Genomic DNA, 13,755 nt, shown 5'->3' with positions numbered 1-13,755 from the left:
TCTTTGTTTCACTTTAGTCAAAATATATAACAAACTCATTTTAACAGTTTATTTTTTCACATAGAAAAGGGCCTTAAAAAAGCTTTGTTCTGTAGTTTTCAGCGTGTCGGTTCTGCTACAAATCATTAATGGACTGTGTCTGATCCCACAGGGGAACCTCACACTCGTCCAGTAAATAACAAGTGACAACGAGTGCCACTCACACCACGAGAAAAGAGAGGGAAACAGATGAAATCAATTTTTGTCCTTTTTTTTTTTTTTTTTTTTTTAATCCCTGCTTCACGGCTCCACGATGACAGACCATAAAATGAGTTTCACATGTTTCTTTCTTTTTCTTTATAGGTACAACAGAGGGCATTTAGAGCCATAGCTGTGACACATCCAGCTAATGTTGATGCTTTGCGTTTTACACTCTGCAGACAAAGGAAGTGATTAAGAGAATACAGTGAGTATGCCTTCTTGATCACTATTACAGTGCCTTATAAAAAAAATTTACTTCTGTGTATTTGAAACTGACTAGCTGGGCTAGAAAATAATCAGAGAAGCAGCTAAGACACTAATGCTAACTTTGGAAAAAATGCAGATATTCCTAGCTCTGGTGGGAGTATCAGAACAGCTATTAGTTTTAAACTCCAGTTTTCTGAATCTTTATAGAAGACTGGTAAGAAGGAAACTCTGTTGGAAAGTGAACTGTTATAGGTCCAGTTTAAAGTTTGTCGCAAATCATGTAGGGGACGCAGAAAACGCATGTAAGTAGGTGCTCTAGACAAATCAATTGGACCCTTTAAAACATTATATTTAACTTTTGGCCCACATTCAAACGCTGTGACTACCAGAAAACTAACAATGGAGTGCTAAAGACTTAAGGCTGGGGTTAATGGCCCAGTCTAAGTCCAGACCAAAATCCAGTTAAGAATCTTTGACTTCAAAATTGATGTCTAGAGTTTTTCTTCCAACCATTAAGACCATTTTCTGTCTCTATAAATCCAACATTTTTGCTGCCAAAGGTGATTCTACAAAATGTCTGAATACACTTTCCATAGAAATGTGAAAATACATTCATTGTTCTACCATTTCACAATTAGACACCTATTTTTATTCATCTTACATGGAATTCCACTGAAATACATTGAAGTTTGAGGTTGTGATGTGAGAGAACGTGGAAGGGGGTTTGAATACTTTCCTGAAAAAAGTGTGTGCAATGTGCATGGATTATTTTAAACAATGTTATCTAAATTGTTTTTTATTGCCAAGACTCAGTGAGATATTTCTGCATATTTGCCAGCTCTACAGTTGCTCTGTGGTGCATAATACTCCATTGTGCGTCTGAATAGCACACTGTTTTGTGCAGTAACAAGCTGAACATGCTCTCTCATACATGCATGCCGCACACACACTCAACACACACTGCAGTTCCTGAACAGGGTCTGGCATCAGTTGGAGGATTAAGGAGCTGGCCAAGAACAGGTGGCAGGTGACAAACTAATGTCAACACTTGACAAAAAAAAGGCTTCAACACAGAATTAACCCAGCCACCTGCAAACAAAAGGTGAATCATGTCATTGGAGAAGTTGCCAACCTCTGTATGCTGTGTATATTGATCATATCCTTTAACAATTGCTGCTACATGGTTTCCTGATTTACTAAACTTTCCAAACTGCGTCACAGAAGTAATTTCCCTTTGAGGTATTGGATGTAACTTTGAATCCTCTGATATGTTTACAACCCTCTGGCACTCAGCCTAATGTACGTCTGGGTAGCTCTTTAATGGTGATTAGGGTTCCTTGTTTTCTTTGTAAGTGGCACAGATGAGTGGTGACATCACTGAAAGGAAAGTTATATGCTGACTTTAGTAAATTAGTTAGGGTTGGGTTGGGTCTAGTCTCTACAAACCATGTGGGGAAAAACCTCTGCCATTTGCTTTTGTTGGCTTGCAGGACTGTAGCATTGCATTGCTTGGTATACAAACTTATTAATAGCTGGATTTTAACATTATAAACCATAATCTTTTAACAGATATAATTAACTGTAGATGACTGACCCCATTCAGACATGTTGAGGACTCTCGGTTCTTGAAATGAACTTTAGAGGGAAAAATGAGTTGGCTAAACCAGTCATTTGTCCTTCATCTTTAGTTACGGCTTTGTCCAGTCTAAGAAGTGAGCAGCTTCTCATTGTGTCTTTTCCACGCCTCCGCTGCCGCTCTGGGAATTCAGAGGAGAGGCTCGATCGGATTACAGGAGAGAAGGAGAGGAACTGCTTGCTAACCTGCTACACCCTGAATTGTTTTTGCAGGTGTTTGAGAGCAGTTACAGCTGTTAATTTATTCTGCTTAGTGACACATGTGGAGCGGGAGTCACTCAGGAACGGCCAACCCAAGTGCTTGTTTTCAAGCCAAAGATCACAGATGGACGATTTAAAGATTAGAAGATGGCTTTTCAAGATAAAAGACCTGGGGAGGGGGAATTCTGGCATTTGCTAATTTTTGTCATCTTTTGTATTCCAGACCGTTACAATTGTTGTGTGTGTTTAATATGTGCAACATGATTTAAGTAGATTACTGTGTCTGTTGTTGTTTTTTTTCTGTAGATTTTTGTCATTTGGGGATTTGGGGGCCAGAATTTATACATAAAAGATTGAACTGACATTGAGAAGTGAGATCACTTAAAGTTTCCTTTTCCTAGTAAAACATAAATTCACATATTTGTAATGAGAAAAGGATCTAATCTATTAAAAATCCACCCAAATGATGAGTGTCCTGGAGAAGATTGAGGATCTAGTTATAGGGCTGTTTACGATTATTCAAGGAATTCTCTCTCTCTCTCTCTTTTTCTCTTTCTCAGCGCCATACCTACCATTCGCTCAAAAGCTGTGAAAAATTGCTTGCAAAAAAGTTAAGCATTGCAAACCTTTTACAATTGAATCCCAAGAAGATAACCTTTTATTTTATTTATAATGAGGACCTCGGATATATTTTTTATGGTTAGGTATTTGAGATTTTGGAGCAGTGGGGCTACATTTCTGGTGTTTAACCTGTTCTATTTTGCACACCTGCACTGTGTGCAAAAAACATATTAGTAGTTCTCTTATTTTTTTTCTAAAGCTCAGCTTTAATAAATACCTGTGCATATTTATTGGTGAGATCTTCCAATGGGAATGACGGTGGAAAATAAATGCCTTTTTCCGATGCCAATATTTTTTTAGTTATATTTGTTAAACTGATTTAAAACACGTTTTAAAAATGCTTGCTATAGACACATAGGTAAGCACAACTCTTTTCCTTCTTTGCATAAAGTGGTAAAGTTGCTGGGTGTTCCCTACCTTTTCAAACATGTTTGTTTTGCTTTTTGAAGGGTCTGGAAATTAAACTAGGTAGCCTTGCGTAGAGTGTTCTGTACACTGGAGTGCAAAAGTCTGAGAGGGAAAGGGGAGCAGGGAGGAAAACCTCAAAATGTGAAAATGACTGGAACTCCCAGGGTTTTCAAAACAGAAAGCTGGATTTTATTACACATACCTGGACAACTGAGAGCATGGAAAAACCCTGCCCATGCTCTACACTGTTGGGTTGGTCAGAGAAATCATAGGAATAATATAAATCAAATAAAACAGATGACTCCTAGTACATGGAGCCAGCACGTGTCAATACCGAGCCATGCACATCGGTCATACGCAGAAGTACTTTAGTCATGAGGGAAATATTGACCTCTGTCTGTGTGGATTGACCAGTGGAGGTTGTTTCCCAGTCCTGACTTCAGCCTCTTGAGTCAGTTTAGATTGAGACTTATCCAAAGCACTCAAGTGAATGACAAATGATGAAGCCTCAATCAAAGCCAGAGTAAGGCTAATGCTGTTTATTTATCAATAAAGTCTGTCGGTTGTGCTTAGTCCATCGTTCTCTTTCATTAGGATTCTGTAAAGGTCTAGAGTGCATCTCATGAATACCATCAATTTGACTGTCTTATTTGAATGTTTTCTATGTGGCTTGACAGTCTGCTTTACTGCCTGCAGCTATCTTTCCAACAAAGCAAAACAAGAGCAAAAGGAGGTAGACAGTCCTGAGAGGCCAAGCTGGAATTTGGCCCCTAAAACTGAACCTTCCCCAGGGGTCAGTGAGAAGGATGAGAAGGGGGGATGTAGGGACAGAAGAAGGGGGTCAAGTAAAGAGAAAGCCCCCAGGGTTTCTGCTGGGAAATCTGACTTTGTCTGTGCAAACAATGTCTAGAAAGGCACACTTTTATTTCATGTTTGGTCTGGAGCTTTCATCAAGTTTATCATATATAAGTATTATTCTCATACTTTAGCCCACCTAAAGTATGGGAATAACTGAGTAGACTAAGTTCCAACATCAGAAAGCTGTTTATATTTGAATGATTTCCAACCTTTTGGGAATAGATGTCTTGAGGGGGCTTTACAGTTGAATTTAATGTCATTTAAAATTTTTTACCCTTCATGTTCCCTTTTATTTTTGACATACTGAATATTTTCAGTCCCTTTAGTATTCCTGCAATAGAAGCAAGCTGGGTTCAGGCTAAGATAACAACATGAGCTCTTTGCATGTCCATTTTATCCCAACTAGGACAAAAGCTAAAAAGTGTATCAGACCATTCAGAAAAATGGGCTTATGCGCTAACCGATATGTTAATTACCACACTAACTTTGACCGTTGGAGGAGATTCAGTAGTGTACAAGGAGTGGGAATTAGCAATTCAGGGGCTTTATTATCATCAGACGAGGATGATGAGAGACGTGACCTGGGACAGATTGAGGAAGAGTTCAGATTAGCTGCTGCTGCCCAGTAAAAAGGAATGAAAATGTTTATAAAGAAAAAGTTTCATGCAGGCAGGAAGGCAGGTGTGTGAGGGGGAAGCTAACACTAAGGTCCAGGTAGTCCGAAAAACTCTGGAGTAACACAAGAATGATGATGGCCCGTGGAATTAATAATGAACACATTCTGAGATTTTTTTGTAATAAGTAAGAGAAAACAATAAAACGGTTAGAAAACAGCTATTGATACAATTTTTAAAATGACTAGACACATTTTTAATAAATACTATCAAGGAGAGTTGTTGCCAAAATTTGGAAATGTTCAACGTGATTGCAAGAATGTTAAAGTTTGCTGTTAGTAATTACTTAAAATGAAATTATTTCACTACAAGTCTGTTAAGGTGTCCATGCTTTATGGTAAATTATTCTGTATATGTACATCTGTATGGTGAACTTATTGTCAGTCAATTTTATATAATTTGCTTGTGCACGTTGGGTTTGTAAACGAAAGGAAAAAAAAAACAGTGGCTGGAGAAATGTCTGAGTGGCAGGTAAAAAATGTTCTCTACCAGCCATTGTGGCTGATGGAGAAAATTTTTAATTTCCACCCCCGGCCCCATGACAAAAAATTAGATTGGGTCCCCCCCTCCGCAGCTGCTGTTGCAATTTTTTTAGTCTATCTTACCCATCAATAACATCACAATTTTGCAACTGCCTTGCTTTCCTTGGTCCAATACTGATACTGGCACAATATTTACTGCTCATGAATTCTACATTCAACAGTCTGCATACAGTATGCAAGTAGGTTGCTTAAATGTTTCTATTAGTTTTAGCTTGTCTGAGCTTAGCTGACCTGCTTCACCACCTTACTAGAAAGGCTTGGTTTAACTTTCATCTCAAGCTTTTAGTCTTTTTACTCATCTGAGTTTGTGTCTTGCTCACATCTTAATTTATTCTAACTTTATTGAACCTATGAATATATTTCTTGGACCAAAGCATAAATTATTCTATAAAGCAGAATAGCAACCTCATCCTGTCTTGAAATTATAAATTGGACTCCAAGGCCTTCGTTTCTGGATGTCTTGTTTAATTTGATGTGCTTCTGCTGTAACTAAAGCAGGCCATATTTCTTCTGTGTTTTGACACGTCTGTGCTATAAAGCCTCTGTAAACCGTGTCCATCCTCATTCATATATCCACAGTCACTTTTAGGTTGAATTGATATCTTACTGCATCCAATCAGTTATTCACCCCTTCTCTGTCTAGATTAGACACAGAATGAAAGAACATCAATTTTCTGCCTTGCCTTTGTGCATTTTTGCCAGCACATGTGCATCTTTGTAATAGACCTGTCCTGTTTCAGTATTATATTCACATATGTGCTAAGTGAATATGGCAAACTTTTACACATGTACAGAGGTGTTAAAAAGTGGTTGTCCCTTTCATGATTTCCTGTTTTTTTTTCTGCGTGTTTGTCACATTTAAGAATTGAGAACATCAATCTAAATTAAAAGTATGTTAGTCAAAGACAACTCAAAAATAAACCAAAATGCAGTTTTTGTTTTTGTGAAGAAAACAAAAACTTTTCTTCACAAAAACAGTTTTTTTGTGAAGAACAAAAATGTTTTTTCTTTACAAGTACATCAAGTACATAAGTACTGCTTAAATGATGATGTACATATGTATTTGTGTACATCAAGTGTTGAACTTTTATTTAAGTGCTACCTTCTATTACAAAGAAGGTAGCACTTGAAGCCACGGGAAAAGGAGGGGAAGAACTGATGAGTCTGCAGGAGTGTATAACAAGAACAGACAGAATGTACCCTGTAGGCAATATGATAATCTCTTTCTCTGCAGACAGCCAAGCTGAACAGAACCAGAGTTCTTCTGTGTATGTGTGGAAATGTAGGAAATCAACTTAACGTTATGAGCAGCGACTGATGACAAGGTTTTTTTTTTTTAAACTTTCAGTCCTACAAAAAAACAGAAGCTCTTTGAGGGTGAAAATACCTTCATCGCACCGTATGTCTCAAGGGTCCCACATACTTAATCAGAAGCCGAACAGTTGATGCCCAGTCGTGGTTGTGGACGGTTCTTTTTCACACACATCTTTGACCGCCTTTGGGAGACCCCTGCCTCTTTAGTGAACGTCACGCCCCTATCCACGGACTTTCCCACTCCTGCCTTGGATCCTCTCTTTGGGTTTTACGAAACGGTTTCACATTGAGAGCACCTCACTTTTCTACATGCAGCCTCCTTTTGGACAACCAAGTTGACTGTCAAAAACCGGATTGTGGAAGCGAACTATTTGAAGATAAATATCAACATTGCTGTCCAAGCGCATTTATGCATAACACACATTAACAATGTGGTGTTAGAGTGATGCCTTTCAATAAACAAAATTATACCATTTTGGTCACATATTTAAGTCATTGAGAACCAACTTTAGCACTTTGGATGAAGTTTGTGAGATCCTTAAATAAAGGTGGACAACATTGTCAGTTTTTCCTTTTCTTGGTTTTCCTCCACAAAAAATCTCAGTTTATGTAGTTTATGTAGTTTTACCACTCTCCACATAACCAACTTACTACAGTGCTCGCCTTTGCCCTTTTAGTGTAATAAAATATTACTGAATTGAACCAAACAGGCTAAATAAATTTAATTAGATTACAATGTAAATCAGTCAGATTTCAAAGCATTCAAGCTTACAGAGCAGCATGTCCTCTTTTAGCACCTTCATTAATATAATTTAAAACAACATAACTTACAAATTTGATTTGCAACATTACATTTTCGTCGAATTTGGTGAAAACTTTTTCCATGACTTTCCTAAAGTACTGCACTTTGGGAACACCTTAATCCACCACAGCTGCTCAAATCCAAGTACAATTCAGCGCATTAACTGTGCAACCGTTGACATCGCGTTTGTCCGTTTTCTCACTGGGTCCTGATGGTGTGTGCCCTCTGAAGCTGACATCATGGGTTTCAGGTTGCCCGCTGCGGCTTTGGTTCCCAGAGGGACTTAGGGCTGGAGTGCACACCAGAAGAACAGATCCATGCTGAGAATCGACATTTATTCTGCGCTCTCTCTCTCTCCTGTCCTTCTGCTCAGACACTCGCATGTGCAGCTGACTGAACTCTGTCCCAACCCACACGAGGTTGTTATTAACTTGGTTAGGATTTGCTGACAGATGAAGCAGATGTGTGTTCCCTACTTGCAGATGGTTTGTTTGTAGTCTGTACAATGTTTAAAAATTGTTGGAGTTAAGTGAATAACGGCAGTAATTCTGCTCCATAGTATTAGAACGGCTTTGTTTGGAATATTTGTCTCATCAATTAGAAAATTTTATTTTGTCTGTCAAATACACTCATGAGATGTCCTAAGTGTATTTGTCTTACTGGGTATGGGCATTGTGAAGGATCTAGGGTTTAGCAACTATTTCATAAGGTCAGATTGCATGCAGCTTTGATTGTTGTGACTGAATTGTAATTTGGATTTTTGTGGAAAAAATTCCAAACTGAAAGCTTTTTATTTTTTGTTAAAATATTAAGGAAGCATTTATCACCTAAACTTTCGAGGTTTATGAAATAAAAAATATTTATTATAGATTCCCTTTTGCCCTATATAAATTAAATATCAGGGTTTTTTTTGTCATAGTAAAACAGCTTTAAACATCCTTAAAAGTTTGGTCATTAGATAGAATAGGGAGTTTTAGGCACAATTAGTACGGTTTTCAGCTACAAGTAAATGGTGACAAGCTTTGCTGCTTTTGCAATATTATATGCAAACGTTCTTATGTCAGCCAAAGTACTGAATAATCTATAAAATTCCTCTCAATCTTGGGCTGCCAGGGAGGAAGCAGTGTTCAGGTGTGCTGCCAAAAGCAGCCATCAGCACCTCATTCAGAGTGTCAAAGAGCATTGAAGGATCTGTAAATGAGAATTTGACTGAGTGAGGGTGAAGTCTTTGGTTGTAAAGTCTCTGACATCAGTGCTGTGCAAGCTTTGACTGTGAAACGAAAGAAATGAAAAGAATTAAGCTGCAGTTGACAGCAGATCAACAAAAAACACAGCTTAGCACAAATATGTTGCTATAAAAGCAGGCTCTTATTGCACAGATCACAAATAAATTTACTTCCCCTAAATAAAAATGATTGCCCTTTTTCTTTCTTTTGTTTTAGTTGTGCAACTTACAAAAACATTCGTAGAAAAACTATATGTAGGCTGCAACTAAAAAAACCCAATTGGATGTTGTAAAAAAGTTCAATACTTTTTGCCATTTCATTCAGGAATGAAACTCATAATATATATTTATCACTCACGCAGTGAAATATTTCAGCAATTTATTTCTTCTATTTTTGATGATTCAACTGCATATGTTTTTCACCATTTTCTTTATGCCATTTTTTAAATAAAATATAAATAAAAATCTTTTGATAAATGCTTCTCTTTTGAAAGAAACATTCTTGGTTGAATAAAGATAAAATCTAAATCGCCAGTGAAATTTACAATTGTACATTTATGATGATGGGTCATTGATCCCACAAAACCAAATATGGGGCCAAAAATATGTAGCCTAGCAATGTATAATGACAGATTAGTATTCCCTTTGTGTGTCTACGTCTCAAAGGAAAGAAAGTTGCATTGAGAGCTAAATGGACAATAGCTGGAGTGTGACTGAACTTAAGAGTCCAAACGTGTGCTTGCATTCCCGCTTTGTTCCATCAAATCACAGTTGTGGCAGATGCAGAATAGAGCAAGGGCAGCTGTTTTTTCCAATGCTCTCCAGTTACAGCAGTGGGCACTGCCTCGCGCTCTGGGGCTGGGCAAAGGGGGCAAGTTGTTGAGTCTTACTAGCGTTTGTTCTCTGAGGGTGGGCACAAAAGGTCCAGAGACGAGCTCCTCAACTGTAATTTTGGCACAGGAAAAGAGGGATGTCACTGAAGGTGTCAAGCAGAGTGGGACTGGTGAGAAGACAAAGCACACAGCTGGTCCCACTCTCACAGGACCCGTGGCGCCATTAATTACCCCCAGCAGTGGTGCCTGAAGGAACCTCAAAATATTATTTGGAAGCACATTGTTATTGTTTCTGTAAGGCAAGGTTAAATCAGATATGAGCTGAGTATAAATATTTTATAAACTATTTAGAAATCTGTCATTATTAAATGTGGAAATACACTTTTGAGACTCCACTCATGTTCTGTGGTAAGTGGAAAATGTTTTGCAACATGTTTGTTTTATTGTTTATGAAGACTTGACAACACTTCAGTGTTCTCAATCAGCAGCCTGAGCTAAAGCAGGAGAACAACAGAAGTATGAACTAATTGCTGCAGTAGAACACATTAATTTATTAATGTGCAATGTATTATGTTATTCATTCAACACTTAATTAAATTTTCAAATTAATCATTTAAAGATATCTCATTTCTTATTTTAAAGGATGAAGCAGTGCATAAAAAAGTTTGCATCACTTATTTATTTAGAAATGGAATACCAAATGTGATTCTTCCCTGATATAGTCAGAAGCTGGTTGTAAATATTTAGGGCCTAGATCTCAACAAGGGCAGGAGCAATAAATGATAAAATATTTACAATTACTAAGTTCCATAATCTGAAGAACATTTCCAGCATTAAATGACTGGTGTTGGTTTATATGTAGTTGCATTATTACTTCAACAGCATCTTCACAGATCTGCCTAAAAAGTCAGACAGCTGCAATGATCCACAATGCTACTCTTAGCTTTCTTTCTTAAACCAGGAAGATGATTCTAAAGTCATTACACTGGCTCCATGTAGCTAAAACCCAATTTGTTTAGACTTGCCTTTGATTAACATAATCAATAGAGCATATTAAATCTATTCTAAATTACAACTTTTTAATTATTCCTCTTTATTTTTGCCAATGTAACATTTCTTAAAAAAAAATTATCATGTGAAGCACTTTGCTATGTATAAATAAACTTTGATTTGTTTTCTCCTTAATCACTTTTACTCCTTTTGTTTTCATGACTCAAGAGATGACAGCTGCCATCTAATGCCAAATGGGTACAAATTGTCTGGCAACCAGAAAAATCCTGTGATGCATTAAATCTGTTAGTAAAGCCATGTGTAAATGTCACCTCACTGCTTCTAGCAGATCAAATGCCCTTAAACAGGATGATATTGTCAAAGCTGTCTCTTCAGACTTCAGAGTAGGAGAGTCTAAAAAGATGGACTCTGATTATGCATTATTGTCTTACTTATAGATCTTGTTATTTTCACTGTTAAAAGAACAAAAATAAAAAAAATAAAATTATAATTTTTGTGTTATTTTGAGTTGTATTGAGTTATTTTGATGCTTTTAAATAACTCAATGACTACAATGATTGTGTATTTCCCTGTTAAGCAAGAATCTTCTGTGATTTTGACTGTAATGACTGGGTGTCACACAGTAATCAATTATTACATAACAAAAAAGGACACGCCTTATTTCTGAAACCTAAAATTATACCTGAGCTCCCCTTAGCAGTGCTTTTAATCTTCTTGACTATTGTTGCCACAGCACAATTGGGGTTAACATTTTTCTTCACCCCATGGCTGTTATTTTTACAAATAGAGAAAACCTGCAGGACTTTGTTGCTTTAAAATCTTCAGATTTAGATTTTTGAACCACTTTCGACTTTTATTTATCATGTTAGTAAAGAATGGGGTTGAAAAATCCTATGCATTTATGGATGTGTAGTTATAGCAACAAGTGTGTGATTACTGCTTCAGACGTAAAAAAAACCCCTAATCTTAACCAGTTACTTCAAAACGGCTCAGCTACTAAAACTTACCACTTTTTTTATTAAAACAGAAGTTGTTAGTTGATCAATCATCCAGCAGCAGCAAGACTAAGGCAGACAAAATGTCTGACAGAATTGCAATTTAAAAGCTCAGGTCTCAATTATCCGAGTTCCAGCTCAAAGACAAATCCAGCTCAGCATACTTGTAGTCTAATTTGCCTTTAGCTTGGTTAGATTTTTCAAACTTTCAATACATTTAAACATATAAGATACTGTCCATTGACCGCAATTTAACAGAATCCAAAGAAAATATTAAGATCCTTTGTGTTTATTGGACTGTTGTGATAACCACTCTAAATAGCTTAATGGATGGTCACACAGAGAACATAAAAAGGGAAAATAGGCATAGAGTTGTCAGATCACAGAAGAAATTGATCTTGACTTTGCTCCACAGGATCTGCTTTTTGAAGGAAATCCTTTATTCCTGGAAGTGATGTGGAACACCAGCTCAAATTTGATAAACCATAGCTCAGTTCAGTCACTTTTTATGTCGTCTGCAATTTCAGCAGTGAAAACCTTGTCTGTGGTTCCAGTCGGTGATGCTCGGTCACAGCGTGATCTGGCTGGTGTTGTCTTCCTCCCTGTCAGCAGTGCGGGGATGCTGCCCTCGCTGATGTGCACTTACAGTAAGTGAAGGAGTGATGTTTCAGAGATGGGTAGCATTTCCAGTACTTATCGACTGCTGCGAGGCGGCACTGGATGACACTGCATTCAGACACATTAGCGGCAGAAGGAGACTTGACAGGACGGAAACGGACGGTTGAGAAAGCGAAGAGGGCAAGATGTTAAGACTTCACCTAGCTCACAGTTGGACACGGATGCATCGATCGCAGCCCCAGCGCTCTCCCATCTGCTTCCTGTGTTTTCATTGCGCTATCATTGGAAGATAGCAAACAACAACGTCAGGGGAAAGGCTGCTGATAGCTCCGTATCTAATGCGCTGAGATCTCCAGGGAAAGAGAGTTACATGGGATATAATCCTGAGTAGATATCTTTATATCTGAAAAGATACTGCTCATGAAAAGAGGATAGAAAACAGACATTTTAATGATCAGATATCTGGCTGCAAGTACACCAACTGTACTTTTATTTTTATCTCGTTAAAAATAAAATGTTTTATTCCTGGAATTTTACAGATAGTTTTTGACGTCTCCAGCAGTCTTGTCTGTATGAATTCCAGTTTTAAATCAAATTTTCATTGATTAATTTGTCAGAAAGCCACAAACTAGGTGTTCATTTTTCCTGCATGTTTTGTTATGCAGGTAAGGGATATACTAGGTTCTCTTTCTCGCTAAAATAGAGGTTTCCTTTAAAGATCATCTTCTTCTAATTAAAGGAAAATGTGCCCAAACTCACAAATAAGTCATGAGTCAGCCTGGCAACCTGAAAAAAAAAAAGGATTTCCTTGCCCCTGTATTTCTCATCAGCCATGTTGGCAGATGGCTTAACACTCACTTTGACCTCACAGAGAAAACGGCTATGTGCAATCTGTTTGTGTAAAAGACGATAAACTAAAGGGGTGGCAGCCCTGTGAGTACTTCAAATGGAAGCAAGCATAACTGTACAACAGGAACTAATTAACACTAGTTTTTTTTGGAAAGGAGCTAAATTTTATTATGCAGATAAAAGGTTTGCTCCTGACTCCTGACCTATTAAAAGGCCTGGAAAAATCAATGAGCCTGCATGTGAAGACATACTCCAGAGCCATTATAGGGCATTTAGGGGTTGTTGTTCCAAAAGAAATGTTCTGCTCATCTGTATGTCATTCATCAGTTAGTCAGGTCTAGATGTTTATTGTGGTTGGTAATTAACTGTGGATAGCAATACACAACTATTAGAGTTTTGTATAAAGTTGCACTTGCAATGGAAAAGTCTGAACAGTATATCAAAATGTCAGTAGGAGATGGCTATTACCAATCACCTTCTTGTGTTATGAAGTAAACTTATTTAAGGAAGTCTTATTTTGTCCCACAATACGGAAATTAATTTTATCAGGACCAATGTAACTTTTTCCTCATTTATCTTTTTCTTTGTTTCAAGAAAAAAAATATTTGGAGCAATGCCTAGCTACTCAGTCATACTCTGTTTCAATCCACCTCATCAGCTAATGCGGTAGAATAGATGATAATGTGTCTGCAGGTATTATTTTCAAACACATCAGAAATCCG

General features: G+C 37.4%; 1 protein-coding gene across 4 annotated transcripts in view; it reads left to right on the top strand.

Annotated features, from left to right (window-relative positions):
* bmpr1bb (bone morphogenetic protein receptor, type IBb) overlaps nucleotides 1–13,755 on the top strand; it is a 48,473-nt gene that overhangs the window by 5,563 nt on the left and 29,155 nt on the right. For 2 of the 4 annotated variants that reach the window (XM_044096287.1, XM_044096286.1), the window contains exon 2: nucleotides 343–445. The exons of the other annotated variants lie outside the window; for them this stretch is intronic. The gene's annotated coding sequence lies outside the window, so the exon portion shown is untranslated. The remainder of the gene's footprint in view (nucleotides 1–342; nucleotides 446–13,755) is intronic. 4 annotated transcript variants of the gene reach the window in all.

This window comes from Gambusia affinis, linkage group LG17 (genome assembly GCF_019740435.1).
Source record: "Gambusia affinis linkage group LG17, SWU_Gaff_1.0, whole genome shotgun sequence".
Lineage (NCBI taxonomy): Eukaryota > Metazoa > Chordata > Actinopteri > Cyprinodontiformes > Poeciliidae > Gambusia > Gambusia affinis.
This window is presented reverse-complemented; position numbering and strand designations above follow the sequence as displayed.